This window comes from Orycteropus afer, unplaced genomic scaffold (genome assembly GCF_000298275.1).
Source record: "Orycteropus afer afer isolate SDZICR_OR568_19922 unplaced genomic scaffold, OryAfe1.0 scaffold00016, whole genome shotgun sequence".
NCBI lineage: Eukaryota > Metazoa > Chordata > Mammalia > Tubulidentata > Orycteropodidae > Orycteropus > Orycteropus afer.
Genome location: NW_006921603.1, coordinates 10,854,188 through 10,874,440, shown reverse-complemented (window position 1 = coordinate 10,874,440; position 20,253 = coordinate 10,854,188). Strand labels below are relative to the sequence as shown.

Below are 20,253 nucleotides of genomic sequence, written 5' to 3'. Positions count from 1 at the left end.
AACAACAACAACAAATGGTTCTCGAACATTTTCTCCTATTCTGTGGATTGTCTGTCCCTTTGTTGATAAAGTCCTTTGATGGACAAATTTTTAATTTTTATGAGGTCTCATTTATCTGTTTTGTCTTTTCCTGCTCATGCTTTTGATGCCTTATCCAAGAGTCTGTTGTTTAAAACTGATTCCAAAACTAAAGCCCTTTTTATTTATTTGAATAGTTTTACGGTTTTATTTTTCACATTTAGGTCCTTGATCTACTAATGATTTGTTTTTGTTTTGAGGTATGGATGCAGCTTCATTCTTTTGCATGTGGAAATCCAGTTTTCCCAGCACTATTTATTAAAAAAACCCTTCTTTCTCCATTGAATGAACATAGCACCTTTGTTGAAAGTCAGTTGACCAGAGATGTATGGGTTTATTTCTAGATACTCAGTTGTATTCCATTGGTATATATGTCTGTCATTTTACCAATGCCAGGCTATTTTGATTACTGTACTTTCGTAGTGTGCTTTCAAATGAGGAAGCCGAGTCCTACTCTGTTCTTTTGCAAAATTACTTTGGCTGTTTTGTGTCTGTCGCTGATCCATATAAATTTGAGGATTGACTTTTCCATTTCTGCAAAAATTGTTGTTGAAATATTGATGGGGATTGCATTGAATCTATACATTGCTTTGGAGAGTACTGACATTTTAACAATATTAAGTGTTCTAATTTATGAACATGGAATATCTTTGTATTCATTTAGGTTTCTAATTTTTTCTTAAATTTTAAAGTATTCAAAATGTGTCTATGAATAGTTGAATGTAAAATGAATTTGCATTGTAAAATTTCACCCAAATCACAATAAAAAGTTTAATTTTTTTTTTTTTAATTTTCTTACTTTAACTGAAAATTGCAATCACTTGCAATTAACTAGAATTTGTTTTACAAAATGGTTGGTGTTCTGCTTACCTAGTGCTGCTCTGCCAGGAATACGTAGCACAAATGGGATGGCTTTAACAGGAGTTTATTTTTTTACAGTTTTTGGAGGCTACAAGTCCAAGTTCAAAGTGCCAGGTTCTACGGGCTGGGTGAAAGCCCCTCAACCTTGGCCTTCAGCTCTGCCTCCTGCTCCCGGCCCACTGAAGCTGGAGGCTTTCTTCACTCGGGCAGCTGTGTGCTGCTGAGGCTGACAAATCCAAGGTCAACAAGTAGAATGGCACAGTCCCAATGTTACCAAACCACATAGCAGGCCATTAATTCAAGTCTGTTGAAAGTCCCAAGATCAGCAGAGCATGTTAGGTTACTGAATGAAGATACGGCTACATGCAGAGTTGAAGTGTGCCAAAAAGCTAGAGACCAATCCCAAAGCTGCTGCTTGTATGAGGGAAGCAGACCACATCTCTAAAAGCAGCTACCAGCTGCTTGCATCAGATTCTACCATGGAGATGATAGCCAGTCTCATCATGGGGAATAACTACCTCCAGTTGCCCAGCTACTTGACCAGGCTCAGCCAAGTTGGCTACAACCTTAACTACCACAGTTAGGTTTTGTAAAAAGTTTTTTTTTATGGTCTCGTTGGGCTTTTGTTGTTTTTGCCTTTTTCAGAAGTCACAGTGAGTTTTTCTTCTCTAGGTTCAATTTATGAAAAATCTTCATATCCTAAAATAGATGATATGTTGGAATAATTTTCTTGATTATTTAGCTTTTCCATTGCATGTAATTCCCATGTCTTCGTCTTTTTTGTTATACTTGGAATTGCTAGAGATTTTCATTCTGTTGCTATTGTAATTTGAAGCAACCGAAAGCAGCACATCATATAAAATGAAAATGGAAGGTGCTGATTCGTTTGTTCCTGTCTGTAAATGTGGTTGCCATATCTACCATATGTTCTAATTTGGAGTATTTTGTTCAGCTCTTGTGGGGAAAAGTCTGCTTCATGGTTAGTTAGACTGACCAGATCAAAAAGTGCTTCCTTCTTCACGCAAGTACTCTCTCTTTCACTTACATATACTTTTTTTTCCTTTACATTTCTAAATGGTTATAAGTAAAGAAAAATGCAGTAATAAGATATATGTGTTATAGCATAATTTCCTTTATTCATTCAAAGAATTTTAAAAAAAAAAATTTTTCTTGTGAAAATGTACATAACTGAACACATGCCATCTCAACAATTTTTTCATGCAGTGACATTGTACATTCTTCAAGTTGTGCAACCACTTTGCTCTCCTTTTCCAAATCATTCTACCACCATTAACATAAATTCAGTGCCCTCTAAGCAAAAAGCTCCTCTTCCCCCTCCCCACTTCTGGTAAGCACTAACAATCTTTATTTTCTATATATTTGCTTATTTTATATACGTGAGATTATACAGTATTTGTCCGTTTACAAGTAACTTACTTTGCTTCATCATTTCAAAATCTGTCCACATTGTAGTATGTATCAGAAATTCATGTCTCCTAATGACTGAGTAGTATTCCATTGCATATATATACCACATTTTATAAGCTTATTAATTCATCTTTGATTGACATTTAGGTTGTTTCCACATTTTGGCTATTGTGAAAAATTCTATGAGGAACATTGGTACACAGATTCCTGTTTGTGTTCCTGCTTTCCTTTCTGGGTATATAACTGATTGGGATTGGAGACTCATGTGGTTGTTTTGTGTTCAACTTCCTGAGAAACAGCCAAACTGTTTTCCACAATAGCTGTACCATTTTACATTCCCACAAGCAATGGATGAGGGTAGTAGTTTTTCCAAAACTTTGCCAACACCTTTTGTTTTTTGGTTTGTTTGTTACTATTGCCATTCTAATAAGGGTGAGGTGATATCTCCAGGTTTTGATTTACATCTCTCTAATAGTGTAGTGCCTAAAGCACTTGACTGGTGACCAGACAGTTGGCGGTTCAAACCCACCAGTCACTCCTTGGAAGGAAGATGGGTCAATCTACTTCCGTAGTGATACTGCCTGGGAAACCCAAGGAGGGGTCGCTATGAGTTGGGTCTGACTCGATAGCACATAACAACAACCAACAATGGCTAATGACATTGAGTATCTTGACATGTACTTGTTAGCCATTTGAATATTCTCTCTGGTGAAATGTACTTTTAAGTCTTTTGCCCATTTTTTTTTTATTGTTTTTGTTTTTAAGTTGTGGATTTTTATATATATTTGGATTTAAGACCCATATCAGATATATGGATCCTGAAAAATTTCTATCAACTGGTAGGTTGCCTTTTCACTGTCTTTTTTTTTAATTATTAGTATTTTTAAAAAATTGTTATTTGGGTGAAAGTTTACAAGGCAAATTGGTTTTCCATTCATTAATTCATAAGCATTTTATTTTGTGACATTCGTTGCAATCCCTACAATGTAACAGCATTTTTTTAAATTCCTCCCTGTATTTACTGTTTCCCTTCATCCTTCTATCCTACTCCTTAGCTTTATCTCTGGGCAAATGGACCCCTTAATTCTCCTGTTGTTGGCTGTTCTAAGGAGTGCATATCTTCCTGGTATTACTGTTCACTGCAGAAGCTGATCTAATGTTTGCCTGAAAGTTAAGCTACAGAGATAAATTCATTTCCTGGCTTGCCGGGTGTCTAAAGGCTGTAGGATTGGGAGTTCCACCAATCTGTATCAGATCAATCAGCCTGGTATTTTTTTGTTTGTTTGTTTGTTTTGTTTTTTAATGATTTTGAGTTTTGTTCCACGTTTTTCTTCAACTGATCTGGGCCTTCGTTTTTTTGACCCTTTTCAGAGTGGTCAGCAGTGGTAGCCAGGCACAGTCTGATTCTTCTTGTCTCGGCTCTTTTTACTTTTTTAAAAAGGAGTATTTTGGAACATTTATAATATACTAAACATAAGGTTGGGCAATCCTACTTCCATAGTGATACTGCCTCGGAAACCCAAGGAGGGGTCGCTATGAGTCGGGGCCGACTCGACGGCACATAACAACAACAACAACAAACATAAAAGTACTGTGATATGGTCCATGCTGTGCTGGTAGACAATATGTAACTGCATTTGTAAACAGTTTTATGAAAAATAAATACATAAACAGTATCAAAGAGAGAACTGTTTCAAAGCATATTTATACATGACAATTGAAAAAATACGACTTGTACCAAGTTTTTATTATTTAATTACATTTGATAATATCATTACTATAACAGTAGTTAATTGTTGAGGGTTTACTAAGGCATTTTTATTAGTGCTTTATATCATTTCCTTGAGGTAGATACATTATTAGCCATTTTTAGATATGAGTAAACCACTGTGTCCTTAAGTAACTTACTGAGGTCAGAGGTAACAAAGTATTGAAAAGTGTAATGGTGGATTATATAACATTAAAAGTGAAAAGTCTTACCTCCCTCCTTTTCCTGCATATCCTATGGGATATCGGGAGTTAACAGATTTTTATGTCCTTTGAGATCCCTACCATCCTTTCCCTTCTTTTCTTTACCTTCTTTTCACATCTTATTTATTTTCTTCTTTCCTTTTTGGTAAACATATAAATATTTACCAAAAATCTTGCTTTTTCATTAAATGCTTACTAGTTTGGATTTAAATGTGATTTTTTCTATCGTAAGGTTCTAAAGTTGAAACCTGGATGTATGAACCATAACAGGTACCTATCCAGGTTATTGTAATGTCTTCTAACCTTGATAAACCCACAGATGATAATGCTAACTGTGGGGCTTCTCTAGGGATTTATTAGAATCTAAGAATGCTTTCTAGGACAAGTCCTCTTCCTTCAGGAAGGGTTGAAAGTAAATCTTATCAAAGTAATTTACTTTCAGACTGAAGAAAAGAGGGCCATCCTTTTCTGGTGAAGAGTTTGTTCCAGATTTAGAAGTATTTTTGCCACTTAAAAATGTCTCTGTGTACCCCACTTCTTAGTAAGCTAGAAAATATCTGATACTCTGACATATATTGTTATGGCAGGAAAAGTTTGTTTCCTACTTTGTAATTGCAAAAACGGCAAGGAGGCCACATGTTCTGACTTCCACTAATCCCACAAGAGGAAGACAGAATCACCATCAATAGCCCAAGGCCTATTCCTGCCAGGCCAGACATGCTGCCTCCCTACAGCCCTTTCTCCAGCCGTTCCTCCCAAAGCACCCACCACCTCTCTCCTGGGTTCGATAATTCGCTGCAGTGGCCACACAGAGCTCACAGATTATGGGGTTTATTAGGGAAGCACCACAGGCTACAATTCAAGTTCAGGAAAAATGCTCAGTCTCTCTCCCAGCCCACCGTCCCTTGGCCAACAGTCTCTCAACAGTCTCTTTCCCAGCAGTGCTGCTCCCTCGGTGTCTCACTCAGCAATGCGTGTCTCAGGAGCCCTGTGTCTCTTTCAGCAGCATGTCTTCCTCAACCAGCAGTCAGAGAGAGTCTGCCTCCTTTTGAGCTTGGCAGAGTGGCCAAACTAGCCAATCATAGCATCAGAACTCTAAGCACCTGAGAGAGAGCCTCCCATAACATTGTGTTGTGCCACGCCCAACAGAAATAACCCAGGTGGATAATATGTACAATCAGGAGCTCCTCAGTTGCTCATTCTACAACTGAATTTACAGTGAATTATGGGTAGAAAAGCCATACTAAGTAATTTACTACACTGCAGTAATCTTTGAAGCAGTGGTCAGTATTAAGTATCTTTAAAAAAAAGAAAATATAGTGAACTTGATTCTTACTTACAGTGACTCCATATGTTTCAGGATAGAACTATGTATGCTCCATAGGATTTTCAGTGGCTGGTTTTTCAGAAGTACGTTGTCAGGCCTGTCTTGCCAGTTGGCTCTAGGTGGGCTTTTGTGGAGATTTTTCTTTTCTTTATATAAAAGTGTAATCCATTCTGTAGTCTTTGATCTTCAATACTAAGTGCTTCATAGCCTCTTCACTTTGAGCAAGTGAGATTACATCATCAGCATATTGCAGGTTTTTAGATGAGGCTTTCTCCAATTTTGATACTTTGTCCTTTTTATATAGTCCAGTGTCTTGGTTCTGTAGTGCTGCTCTAACAGAAAATACACGAGTGGATGGCTTTGATAAACCATGATTTATTCTCTTACAGTTTAGGATGTTAGAGGTCCAAGTTCAAAGTGTGGCTCTAGGGGTTGGGTGAAGGCCGTTCAACCTTGGGCTTTAGCTCTGCCTCTTGTTCCAGGACCACAGAACTGAAAAGTTTTTTTCTGCTGGCTGCTGAGACTGATGAACCCAGATTGATGAGTAAAATGGAACATTCCCCAAATAGTAGGCAACACAGCAAACCACTGGTTCAAGCCCAGAAACACTCCCAAGATCAGCAGGCAACATGGCAGGCCACTGAGATGAAGACTTGGCCAAATGCAGGATCCAGATGTGCCAGAAGTCAGAGACCTTTCTCAAAGCTTATCCTTACATACTGGGAGCAGGGCACACTCTGAATGCAACTCTCCTTTACCATGCCAGGTGCTCACAGCACATGCCACCATAGAGGTCATTACATCACACGCAATCTCTTCATGGGGAATAAGTACATCCAGCTGCCCAGGCAAGTTGAAACATAGCTTTAACTACCACATCCAGCTTCTCGGATTATTTGCTCAGTGTACACATTGAATTAGTATGGTGAAAGAATACACACTTAAAGCACACCTTTCCTGATTTTGAACTATGCAGTATCTCCTTGTTCTAGTCAAACGACTGCTTGTTGGTCTGTGTACAGGTTCCTCATAAACATGATTAACCACCACCACCACCTACTGCCATACAGTTGATTGCAACTCATAGGACAGAGTAGAACTACCTCATAAAATTCTCAAAGCTATAAATCATAATGGAAGCAGACTGTCTCATCTTTCTCCTGTGGGGCAGCTGGTGGGTTTGAACCATCAACCTGTTCTTTGGAATGGACACAAAAGTGGATTTCTTCCAGTTGGTTGGCTGGATACATAAGTTGGTGCTTCCAGTGTTAGTAGCTGTTTTTTGAAACATTTCAATTGGTATTCCTTCAATTCCTGGAAGCTTGTTTTTCACTAATGCCTTCAGTGCAGTTTGGACTTCTTCCTTCAATACCATCAGTTGTTTATTATACTTTCTCCTGAAATAGTTGAACGTCAGACACTTCTTTTTGGTACAGTGAGTCTGTGTGTTCCTTCCATCTTCCTTTGAGTTCCCTGCGTCATTTAGTGTTTTGCCCACAGTATCCTTCAGTATTGCAACTCAAGGCTTCAAGTATTTATTCAGTTCTTTCAGCTTGAGAAATGCCAATCATGTTCTTCCCTTTTGGTTTTCTAACTTGAGGTCTTTGCACATGTCATTGTAATATTTAACTTTGTCTTCTCAAGCTACCCTTTGAAATCTTTTCAGCTGTTTCATATATCATTTCTTCCTTTCACTTTAGTTGTTCTCCTTTCAAGAGCAGGTTTCAGAATCTCTTTTGATATCCATTTTGGTCTTTTCTTTCTCTCCTGTTTTTTTAGTAACCTTTTACTTTCTTCATATATGATGTCCTTAATGCCATCCCACAATTCATCTCGTCTTCAGACATTGGTGATCATTCAGTACATCAAATCTATTCTTCAGATGATTTCTAAATTCAGGTGGGATTTACTCAAGTCATACTTTGGATCTTGTGGACTTCTCTTAGTTTTCATCAGCTTCAGCTTAGACTTATAGATGAGCAATTGATGATCTGTTCCACAGTGAGTCCCTGGCCTTGTTTTTCTGTCATCTCTTTCCATAAGTGTAGTCAGTTTATTCGTATGTGTTCCAAGTTCAAATATATAGTTGCTTTTTATGTTGTTGAAATAAGGTATTTGCAATTAATCATCTTTGGTCTTCTAAAATTCTCTCATATGATGTCTGGCATCATTTCTGTCACCAAGGTCATATTTTCCAACTATTCATCCTTTTTCTTTGTTTCTAACTGCCATTCCATTCACCAGTAATTATCAAGGCATCTTGATGGTGGGTTTGATCCATTCTAGATTGCAGAAGTTGGTAAATGTCTTCAGTTTCTTCATTTTTGCCATTAGTGGTTGGTGCTTAAATTTGAGTAATAATTCTATTAGCTTGTCATTCTTATACACATATGGATATTATCCTATCAGTGACAGTGTTGTACTTCAAGATAGCTATTGAAATGTGCTTTTGACAATGGATACAGTGCCATTCATCTTTAACTTATCATTCCCAGAATTGTAGGTCGTATAATTGTCTGATTCAAAATGGCCAAACCAGTCCATTTCAGCTCACTAATGACTCGGATATAGATCTTTATGGTTTCCATGTCATTTTTTCATACTTCCACTTTTCTTAGATTTATACTTCATACATTCCTTGCTCTGATTAGTAATTGATGCTTGTATCTATTTTTTCTCATTTTAAGTTGTGTCATATCAACACATGAAGGTCATGAAAGGTATGCTCCTTCCATAGCATCAAAGTCAGCTATTTTGAAGAGGCTATTCTTTCCCAGTCTTGTTTATAATGCCTTCCAATCTGAGGGGCTCATCTTCTGACACTACATTAGTGTTCTGCTGCTATTCGTAAAGTTTTACGTGCGTAAGTTTTTTAGAATTTGATAGCCATGTCCTTTTTAAGTCTGGAAGCTCCTTGGAAAACTGGTCTACCATAGGTGACTACAGTGGTTTTCGAAATACCAATGGCATAGCTTCCAGCATCACAGCAATATGTAAGTCGGACAAACTGACAGATGAGTGGTGGAATATGTATGTGGTGGTGGTATTTATAGATTTGAATTAAATCTTTTTAATCCCTTTTGTTTCTGTGATACTGTACTGTTAGGTACTGCCATATAGGCCATGTAACGCTAATACTGTATTTTAATTTTACCTTTAAGATGATGTTATTTAAGCTTACTTTTACCTCTCCTCATTGGCGTATAAGAAGTCCTCATTTATATATACTTATTTCATCTGGTAGCACAGTGCCTGAGGCATCTGACTGCTAACCGGAAGGTTGGTGGTTCAAACCCACCAGCCACTCCATGGAAGCAAGACTGGGCAATCTACTTCCATAAAGATCTACTGCCTTGGAAACGCAATGGGCGTTGCTATGAGCTGGCATCGATTCAATGGCAGTGGGTTTGGTTTTTGGGTTTTATTTGATCTCAGTAATTTTGGGGCATGAGATTAATTTTGATATAGAAAAATAGAGATACTTAAAGTAGCATCTTTTTTTTTTTTTTACAGCAACAACATAGCATGCTATGTGTGGTAGTTAAGTTTGTGTGTCAACTTGGCTAGGCCTGGTGAATGTAGTTATTCCCCATGGTAAGATTAGTAATTAACTCCATGGTGGAATGTATTGGAGCAACTGAGTAGCTGCTTTAGGGATGTGGTCTGCTTTCTATATATAGGAGCAGCTTTGGGAATGGTCTCTCTAGTTTATGGAATGCTTGAACCCTGCATGTAGCTGTGTTGTTGTTCAGCAGCCTGCCTTGCTCTGGCAACCTTGGGACTTTCATTGGACTTGAATTAATGGCCTGCCATGTGCTCTGGTAGCATAGTGGCTAAGGCACTTGACTGCTCACCAGAAGGCTGGCGGTTCAAACCCACCAGCCACTCCTCGGAAGGTAGGTTGGGCAATCTACTTCCGTAGTGATACTGCCTCGGAAACCCAAGGAGGGGTCGCTATGAGTCGGGGCCGACTCGACGGCAAACAACAACAACAACAACATGTGTTTTGGTAACATCAGGACTTTGCCATTTTGTTTGTTGACCTTGGGTTTGTTAGGCTCAGCAGCTAGTAGCTGCCTGAGTGAAGAGATGCCTCTAGCTTCAGTGGGCTGGGAGCAAAAGGCAGAGCTGAAGCCCAAGGTCGAGGGGCTTTCACACAGCCTCTAGAGCCTGGCACTTGGAACTTGGACTTCTAGTGTCCCGAACTGTAAGAGAATAAACTCTTGTTTGTGAAAGCCATCCCATTTGTGGTGTATTCCTGTCAGAGTGGCACGCTATGTCAGCTAACATATAGTTTCATTGGGCTTTAAATGAGTTTGCCTTGAAACATCATCATATACCCCAAATAAAGTTGAAATGGCATGCTTCCTAACCTGGGGTCCATCTCATTATTATGTGTTTTCTAAAATAAATGTACATGAGCATATATTACCTCTTTGTAAAGACTGAAGACATCACAGAACAGAACTTCCATAAAATTCTCTTTGGGCATTTTTCTTCCCAGCTAAGAGCCACTTTCACACAGGTGTTCCCCAGAGTTTCTTACTATTCAAACTTCAGCATATCTTCCCCCTTCCAGATCCTTTTCTTCTAAGAGTGGGTCTGTAGTCTTATGTAAATCAATTTAGGCTAGTTCTAGATTTTTGTAACTGGTGGTGGGGGGCAGTACAGATCCTTGTGGTGATGGAACAGGTCAGTATTGTGGTTGTGGTGTTGGTTTCATGAATCTGCACATAGTATGAACTTGTTTAGAGCTATGTACACCATACAGTCATAAACATAATACAAATGAATACATGTAAAACTGGTAAAATTGGAATAAACATGGTTTGTATCAGTGTCAGTATTCTTGGTTTTTTATTTTACTGTATTTAGGTGTAACATTATCTTTAGAGGAAACTGTGTAAAGAGGGACCTCCATATACATTTTTATTTTTGGCAATTTCCTGTGGAGCTGTAATTATTTTACAAAGTTAAACGTGGAACGTGGAACGCAAATGAGCATAATTAAAGAATCATTTGCTTTTTGGTTTTCTAAGAATCCATTGTATATCTTCAGCACTGTGCTGAACGTCATTTATTTTTTAAAGTAGATTTTTTAAAGAAGATTGATCAACACAAACAGCTAAATATTAGGAAAATATAACAGTAAAATAAGATAATCCAAAATTGAAATAAGAATACTCTAAAAAATAAAAACAAAAGAAATATAAGATAATTAAAAGCAGTCAAGTTGTTTTTGAAGCTAGAGGAAAATTAAATATAAAATTAAATTTTTTTATGCATGCTCATCATCTTAATTGTAATGAATAAAGCATAAGATGTCTTAGGCTGGGTTTTCTGGAGAAGTAAAACCAGTGAAACCTGTTGTCATGTGCAATCCAGTCGGCTCCAACTCATGGCAACCCTGTTTACAGCAGAATGAAACGCTGTTCAGTCCTACACCAACCTTACAATGCTTGCTATCCCTGAGCCCATCGTTGCAGCCACTTTGTCAGTCCATCTTGTTGAGAGCCTTCCCCTTTTTTGCTGACGTTCCACTTTAACAAGCATCATATCCTTCACCAGGGAATGGTCCCTTCTGACACATGACCAAAAGTAGGTCAGACGAAGTCTGGCCATTCTTGCTTCCAAGGAACATTTCAGCTGTACTTCTTCCAGGACAAATTTCTTAGTTCTTCTTCCAATCCATGGTACTTTCAGTATTCTTTGCCAATGCCATAGCTCAAAAGCATCAACTCTTCTTTGGTCTTCCTTATTCAGTTTTTGGGGGCAAAGTTTGGTAACTCTTAGCCACAGCCAAACATCTTGAGGCAGTGAGGTGCCAGGCCCATAGGCTCTGTATCATGACTGTGGGAGACGTCAAGCTTAGTTGGCATAACATAGTACACAAAAACATTGTTCTACATCCTACTTTGGTAAGTAGCGAGTGGGGTCTTAAAAGCTTCCAAGTGCCATCTAAGATACAACAATTGATCTCTCTTTATCTGGATCAAAGAAAAGTGAAGAAAATAAAAAAACACATGGAAACAGTCCAAGGGACTAGTGAACCTTGGGAACTTTAACTTGCATGAACCTGAGAAGAACTAGATAGTGCCTGGCTACTACTGCCAAGCACTAGGAAAGAGATCAGAATTGGAGATCCTGGGTAGAGTGGGAGAAAACTCAAAATCATTAAAAAGACCAGGCTTACTAGACTGATAGAAACTGGTGAAACCCCCAAAGGTATGGCCCCTAGTCACCCTTTGAGTCTAGAATTGAACTCAACCCCAAGGCTGAATTTCCAGCCAACAAGGCCTGGGATGTGAAAAATTATACCAGGTAAGGTACGCTTCTTAGAGCAGTCAGCCATGGGAGATCAGAAGGGTAACATTTGCAGAGGCAAATAGTTCAGAGGACAGGAATGCACAGGAAAGAAGGACATAGGGAAAAGGTAATTACAGGGCAGAAGTGGGAAGAGAACTAAGTTTTTTGGTTTTCAAAAGAGCAGTCAATTACTGTGAAGATATTTTTCAAATGAAAATCAGAATGTTCACCTACTTTGCTTAAAATCCTTCTGTGTCTTTCTAAGACAACAAATACTCATTTAGAATACCTTGTATTGTTTTGCCCTTAGATATTTATGAATCATCTGTCCTCCTCCTCTCCACCAGCCATACCTTGGAAGGAAGGTTGGAAGATCTACTTCTGTAGTGATACCACCTTGGAAAACCAAAGAGGGGTCGCTGTGAGTCAGGTCCTACTGCACAGCACATAACAGCAACAACAACATCCTCCTCTTACTGCCCCTTCATTCTTCACAATCCATTGCTGTAATTTTCTTTGAGTTGTAGAAAAATAACCTTGTTTCCTCGAACCTCCTGCCTTTGTGTATACTGTTTTTCCATGCCTAGAACACTTTCTTTGTTAATTGATTCATTCTTCAGGTCATAACCTCAGGTATTACTTCATGTCTTCTTGGAAGGACTCTCATGAACTCAGTGGAGGAAAATACTTAATAAACTTGTTAGTTTCATCTATCACAGGTGTAATTTTATGTGATTATTTGACACATGACAGTTTCTCCTACTAGACTGTCTCATGAAGACAGTATTTGTTTTTCTTCTCTGTCATAGCCTTGTCTTTTAGTGGAACTCTGATTAACCTTCAGTTAGACTTCATCACACTTTCCATGTCTGTTATCTTTTTATTGTTTTATTGCTTCATCTCTGTGCTGTATTTCCTCTGACCTGACTTGCAGTTTACTTAATCTCTTCAGTAGTATCTAATGAATCTTTATATTACTTCTTTAAAATATTTTCATTGTTTTTATATTTTTAGAAATTTTACTTAGCTCTTTTCCAGTTATACTTGTTTTTTTAAAAATAATTTTCTGTTTTCTAAATAATAGCTAATACTGCCTTTTATTTCTTTAAACTTACAGTATTCATAATTTTGTATTAATCTGTATCTCTTAATTCCTAAGTCTGATATTTTTTTTTTCCTGTTTGCTGTCTTTGCTGGTTGTCATTCCTATTATGATCTGTTACTGTCTTCTTTCTACCCCTCTTATGAGAATGAGAAGGTTGGGAATTTTTTGAGGCCTTAGAATGAATGTTTCCTGATTTCTGAGGAAAATATCTCCTATTAGCTTGTCTACCTTGAGTGGACTCTGACTTTTTTTTTTTTCCCCTGTTACCCTTTCCCTACAAATCTCTATAAACTTCCACTCCAGCTTCCTCATTCATTAGATGCTCCTAGAGCCGTCAGTCTCTACTTTCCTTTCTCTTCCTATCTTCACATAGATTTTTGGCTTGAAAACTCTTCTGCTGTCTTGTAATCTGTTGAGTGCTTTTAGGAAGTGTACCCATAGTATGTTAATGCCATCTAGTTTGAGTAGGAAAAATACTTTTACAATGTTAACATTAGTGACAGTATTGATTACATCTCAACATAGAGCAAACGAAAATCATCACGATTGGACCAATAAGCAGCATCACGATAAATGTAGAAAAGATTGAAGTTGTCAAAGATTGCTTTTTACTGGGATCCACAATCAACACCCATCGAAGTAGCAGTCAGGAAATCAGATGTTGTATTGCACTAGGCAAATCTGCTGCAAAAGTCGTCGTCAAAGTGTGGAGCAGCAATGATGTCACTTTGAAGACTAAGGTATGCCTAACCTAAGCCATGTATTTTCAGTCGCTTCATATGCATGTGAAAGCTGGACAAAGAATAGGAAGACAGAAAAAGAGTTGATGCTTTTAAGTTGTGGTGTTGGCAAAGAATACTGAAAGTACCATGGATTGCAAGAAGAACTAAGAAATCTGTCCTGGAAGAAGTGCAGCTGGAATGTCCCTTAGAAGCGAGACTGGCCAGACTTCATGTGACCTCTTTGGTCATTTGTCAGAAGGGACCATTCCCTGGCAAAGGATATCATGCTTGGTAAAGTGGTGGGTCAGCAAAAGAGAGGAAGACCCTCAATGAGATGGATTGACACAGTGGCTGCAGCAACACATTCAAGCGTAGCAAGGATTATGATGATGACGCAGGACCGGACAGTGTTTTGTTCTGTTGTACGTAGGGTCGTTTTGAGTCAGAGTTGACTCAACAGCACCTGACAACAACAACAACAATTTTATAGTGTTATAATCTAAGAAGATATTTTTTAGTATTTTGGTGTTTTTAAATTTGCTGCTTGTTTTGTGGCATGACATATGATCTGTTCTGGAGAATGATCTGTGTACGTGGAAAAAGAATATATATTGTGTTTTGTTGGATGGCATGCTCTGTATATTTCTGTGAAGTCAAGTTGATTTCTTTTCTTTGAAAAGATCAATAAAACTGACAAACCAGACAAAACCTCCCAAAAAAAGAAAAGATGCAGAGAACTAAAATACAAAATGAAAGAGGGAACATTACAACTGGCTTGACAGAATAAATAGAATGACAGTATTATGAACTGTACGGCAAGAAACTGGATAATCTCTATGAAATGGACAAATTTTTAGAATCACACCACTTACTCACACTGACTCAAGAGGAAATAAAAAGTCTCAATGGACCCATATCAGGTGAAGAGATTAAATCAGTGATCAAAAACTTCCCAACCAAAAAAAATACCCTGAATCATATGGGGATTCTACCATAAGTTTCAAGAGGAATGACGGCAATACTATTTAAACTCTTCCAAAAGATACAGAAGGAAGGAATACTCCCTAATTATTCTATGAACATAACCTTGAAACCCAAACCAGACAAAGATGCCTCAAGAAAAGAAAATTGAGGACAATACCTCTTAAGAAAAGCCAACAACCTACATTATATGTAATGGAGAAAGACTAAGAGCTTTCCCCTTGAAATTCGGAGTAGGACAAGGGTGCCCACTCTCACCACTTCAATTCCATATTGTAAGGAGATCAGGGAAGCCTCTATTTTGTTTTTCTTCTTCAGCAGTGTTTTGCTTATCCAGAGTCTCTTTCCTTTCCATATGAAGTTAGTGATTGGCTTTTCCATGTGTTAAAGACTGCTGATGGAATCTGGATTAGGATTGCATTGAATATATAGATTGCTTTGGGTAGTATTGACATTTTCACAATATTCAGTCTTCCCATCCATGAACATGGTATATTCTTCCATTGTAGTAGTATTTTATTTTTGTATAGGTCTTTATATAGGTATTTTGTGCCCTGGTGAGATTTATTCTTGAGTACTTTATCTTTTTGGTAGCTGTTGTAAATGATATTGTTTTCCTTACTTCCTTTTTAGAGATCTCTTTGTCGATGTAGAGTAATCTTAACAGATTATTGTATGTTGATCTTACATCCTGCCACTTTGATGAACCTTTCTATTAGTTCCAGTAGTTTTCTTGCTGAGTCTTTCGGGTTTTCTATGTATAGGATTATGTCATCTTGTATGCCAATTGGGATGCCTTTTATTTCCCTTTTTTGCCTTGTTGCCCTGGCTAGGACTTCCAATACAATGTTAAATAGAAGTGATGATAGAAATGTCCTTGTCTGGTTCCTCTTCACAAGAAGAATGATTTGAGTCTTTCTCCATTGAGAATAATGTTGGCTGTTGGTTTTGCATATATACCCTTAATTATGTTGAGGAATTTCCCTTCTATTCCTATTTTTCTGAGAGTTTTGATCAAGAATGGGTGTTGGATTTTATCAAATGTATGGTCAATTGATTTTGACAATTGTGCTTAAGTCCAATTAATGAAGAAGAAACAACTTCAGTGCCCATCAACAGGTGAATGGATAAAGAACCTATGGTACATATACAAAATGAAATTTTTTGCAATGTTAAAAAATAACAGTGAATCTGCAAAACACCTCATAACATGGGTGAACCTAGAGGACATTATGCTGAGTGAAATTAGTCACAAAAGAACAAATATTGTATGAGACCACTACTATAAAAAGTCAAGAAAAAGTTTAAACACAGAAAGAATTATTCATTGAAGGTTACCAGGTTGGGAGGGGAAAGGAGGGTAAATCACTAACTAGAGTGTAGTTAAGTAGGGTGTAGTTAAGTTAGGTGTAAGTTAAGTGTAGTTAAGAGTGTATTAAATTGGGTGAAAGGAAAGGAAATATACAATAAGGAGGAGGTCAGCACAAAATGACCAGGGCAGAGGAAGACCCTGGGAGAAGCACAAGAATTAAAGGCAAGAAAAGAAAATTCCATTCCATACACAATCTTTTAATAATAGGAATAACAGTATTGTGTGAATGGATACATAGACACTCATACTGAGAAAGAGTCGGAAGGTGAGTGGGTACAGATATATATAGGTTTGGCAGAGGATATTTCTACATAGGCACCTAACAACAACAACAACAACAACAGTTTTATGTGCTGCAAATACATCCATGAACATAGTAGAGTATACTGGAGACAAAGTTATGAAAATATATTGGCCATAACCAAGCAAGCACCTTGAGAGAATGAGATGCAGGCTCTGGAGGCTCAGGACCATGGTCTATGAGGGCTCAATTGGCATAACATAGTCCACAAAGACACTGTCCTACATCCTATGTAGGTGAGTAGCTACTGGGGTCTCAAAAGCTTGTGAACAGCCATCAAAGGTAAAACTAGTGGTCTCTCCCCACCCAAAGCAAACAAGAGTAAAGAAAAGCAAAGATGCAAGGAAACAGTTGGTCCAAAGGACTAATGGCACATGTGAACCTCAGCCTCCATGACCCTGAGACCAGAACTAAATGGTACCAGCTACCACTGCTGACTGCTTTGGAAGGAATCACAATAGAAGGTCCCAGATAGAGTGGAAGAAAGATGTGGAACAAAACTCAAAATCATAAAAGAAAAAGACCAGGCTTACTGGTCTGATAGAGACTAGTGGAACTCCCAAGACATGACCCTTAGACACACTTCAAGACTGGAACTTAATCATTTCCATGACTCAACTTTTAGCCAAGCTCGAAAGGCCTACAAGGTGAACAATATCACTTGTTAGAACAGTCAACCATAGCATATCAAACAGTAGCATTTGCCCAGGGATAAAACACAGAAGGCAGAATTAGATAAGAAAAAAAAGGGCAAAGGGAAATGGTAGAAATAGTGAGGATATGTGAAGAGTGCTGTTACTTTCTGGGGATCATAATCAGTGTCACACACAAAAACAGTGTATGAATTGTTGAATGGAAGATAAGCTTACTTTGTAAAGTTTCACCCAAATCACAATTTACAGAGAAGAAAGAAGAATCTTTAATATGTGGTATTTGCACATTTGAATTTTCACATGCAAAAGAATTATGTTTGATCTGTACCTCATAAACCAAAAACTCACTGCCAACGAGTCACTTCACTCAATGACCCTGTAGGACAGAGTAGAACTGTCCCTCAGGTTTTTCCAAGGTGGTCTTTACAGATGCATACCGTCACATCTTTTTCGCTGCAGAGAGCTAGTGTGTTTGAATCACCAACCTTTTGTTTAGCAGCTGAGTGCTTAACCACTGCACTACCAGGGTTCCACCCCATACCTCAAACCATATATAAAAATGAATTTGAATGGTTCAACAACCTAAATGTGAGATCTAAAACTATAAAACTTTTAGGAATAAAACGTAGAATTAATGCTTTGGGGCTTAGTTTTTTAAAAAAATGCATTCTTAGATATGCCATCAAATGTACTAGTAGCAAAGGACACATAGATAAATTGAACTTCATCAAAATTAAAACCTTTTATGCATCAAAGAACTTTATCAATAAAATGAAGAAACATAAACAGAGTGAAAGAAAAGATGTAGAATCCAAATAAAGAACTGCTATGACTCAATAACAAATAGACCAACAACCTAATTTAAAAATGGTCCAGAACTTAAATAGGCATTTTACAAAGAGAATATACAAATTACCAAGAAGAACATAAAAAATGATTAACATCTTTAAAATGTACATAGGAGACATGTATATCAAAACCACAATGGGATATGACATCACTCTCAAAAGAATAGGAATGAGTTAAAATCACAAAATTAGTATATGACTCATCCCAGTCCTAAGGAATATACCAAGAAGAATTGAAAGCAGGAACACAAACAGAAACTGTATACCGTTATTCATTGTAGCGTGGTTCTCAGTAGGCAAGAGGTGGAATCAACCTAAATGTCCATCAAAAGATAAATAGATAAAATGTGGTATATAAAGTATGTTACTCAACCATAAAGAGAAATGGACAAGAGTAGTGGTCATAGTTTCACAACTTAATGAATGTAATCAGTGACACTGAATTGCCCGTGTAAAAATTGTTGAATTGGCTAATGTTTTGTTACATATATTTTCACTGCAATTTAAAAAAAGAAAAAGAATCCATCCTTCTTTGTAGCTTAGAGAAGAGAATGTTTTCTTTTTCCATCCCCTGATTGAACTGGCAAGGAAGAGAAAAATTATATTGTACAGTCTCTGTTTAATGTAAGTTAGTACTTTCCTTTGCTAACCTATGCTATGAATAGCTGTGAATTTATTTGGTATAGTCCACTTTTGAAATTTGTTTTCAGTATTTGTGTTTTCATAGCAACTGTCTTAAACAGCTGCTGTGTTAAAGATAGAAATCCCTCATTTAAATTAGGTAACTCATTCATTATTTACAAATTAATAATAGGTTAAGCTAATGGCCTGTACTTTAAGGAGGCTTTTTGAGACCTTACAGAGGTTAACGTTGTAGTTTTAATTTTGGTTTGAGTGAGAGTTTACAGAGGCAGTTAGTTTTCAGCTCAAAAGTTCATATACATTTTGTTTCATGACATTAGCTGCAGTCCCCTCACGGTAACATCATCTTCTCACTTCTTCCCTGTGTTTCCTGTTTCCATTCATCCTTATATCCTGACTTTTGGACTTTGTTATTAGTATGTTGCCCTTTCAGTTGAGTGTGGTTGATTGTTCTGAAGAGTAATATCCTCAAGGGTGTTATTTTTCACTTCATAGGTGTGATAGTTGGAGCTGTGTGTCAGCTTGGCTGGACCGCAGTTCTATGTGGTTGTTCCCGTGATGGGATCAGATGATTGTGTTCTGAGTGGGCAATCTTTTGAAGGGGAGTTTCCCTAGGGGTGTGGCCTGCTTCCAGTATATCCAGGGACATCCTGGGAGGAGAGACATTCTTCTGTTGACCGGGATTCTGTTGCGCTGCCTACAACTGTCCGGAGTGAGCAGTTCACCGTTCGGCCTGGAGAGCTTGAATTCGTCATTAGTTGGAGTCAACAGCCAGTGTACTGCCTGCCAGCCTTGAGCTCCTTGGCCTCTGTGGTTGCAGAAGCCGGGAAAAGCACCCAGCTTGACATTTGATCCGGGAACTTTGGACATGCCGGCTTCTATATGTATGTGAGCCATTTTCCTAAGATAAATTTCTCTCATACATATATATGTGTATGTGTGTGTGTATACATATATATATGTATATGTGTGTGTGTGTATATGTGTGTATATATATATATATGTATATATAAGCTTTGCTGGTTTTTGTTTCTCTAGAGAACCCATTCTAACACATTCGGTACTAGGAGTGGTTCTAGAGAGACAAAATCATAAGGATGGACTTCCTAGACTGGTTCTCCAATTTGATTAATCTTAAAGACACTAGCGACCCTGTGTCTGTTAGTAAAGAAGGCCCTGCTAATCCGTGGTGTGAAGTGGCAAAATTAATATGTGAAATAGCACCACCAGTAGATCAAGTTCTTGTGAGATGTGACGCTCTGGGTGATGGGATATTTGATACTTTTCTGCAATTTTGTCAGAATGAGGAGTATAAGGAAGCTGGTTGGTTGGTTCTACTTAACACTAGACAAAGTGGTGAAAGAACAAGATTAGCTCAGAGCTGCTGAGTCTTGGTTTAAGCGCTGCATAAAAGACCTTAGTGCTTCCAGTTGTACTCTGAAAGAAAGCCTTGTATCTTCTAGTAACAGAGCTGATATTGCTGAAAACCAAACCCAGAGTCTTAATGTAAGGGTGGCTGAATTACAACGCCAGTTAAATTGCCAATCCAACAGTGTCTGACGTTAAAGTGAGGGCATTGATTGGAAAAAAAAAAAAAAAAAATGGGATCCTGAAACCTGGCATGGGGGCATGTTGTTGTTGTTGTTGTTATGTGCCAT

General features: G+C 37.8%; 1 protein-coding gene across 1 annotated transcript in view; it reads left to right on the top strand.

The window, feature by feature from the left end:
• The window catches only part of JMJD1C (jumonji domain containing 1C), a 379,129-nt gene that overhangs the window by 114,185 nt on the left and 244,691 nt on the right, over positions 1-20,253 (top strand). The window lies entirely within an intron of this gene.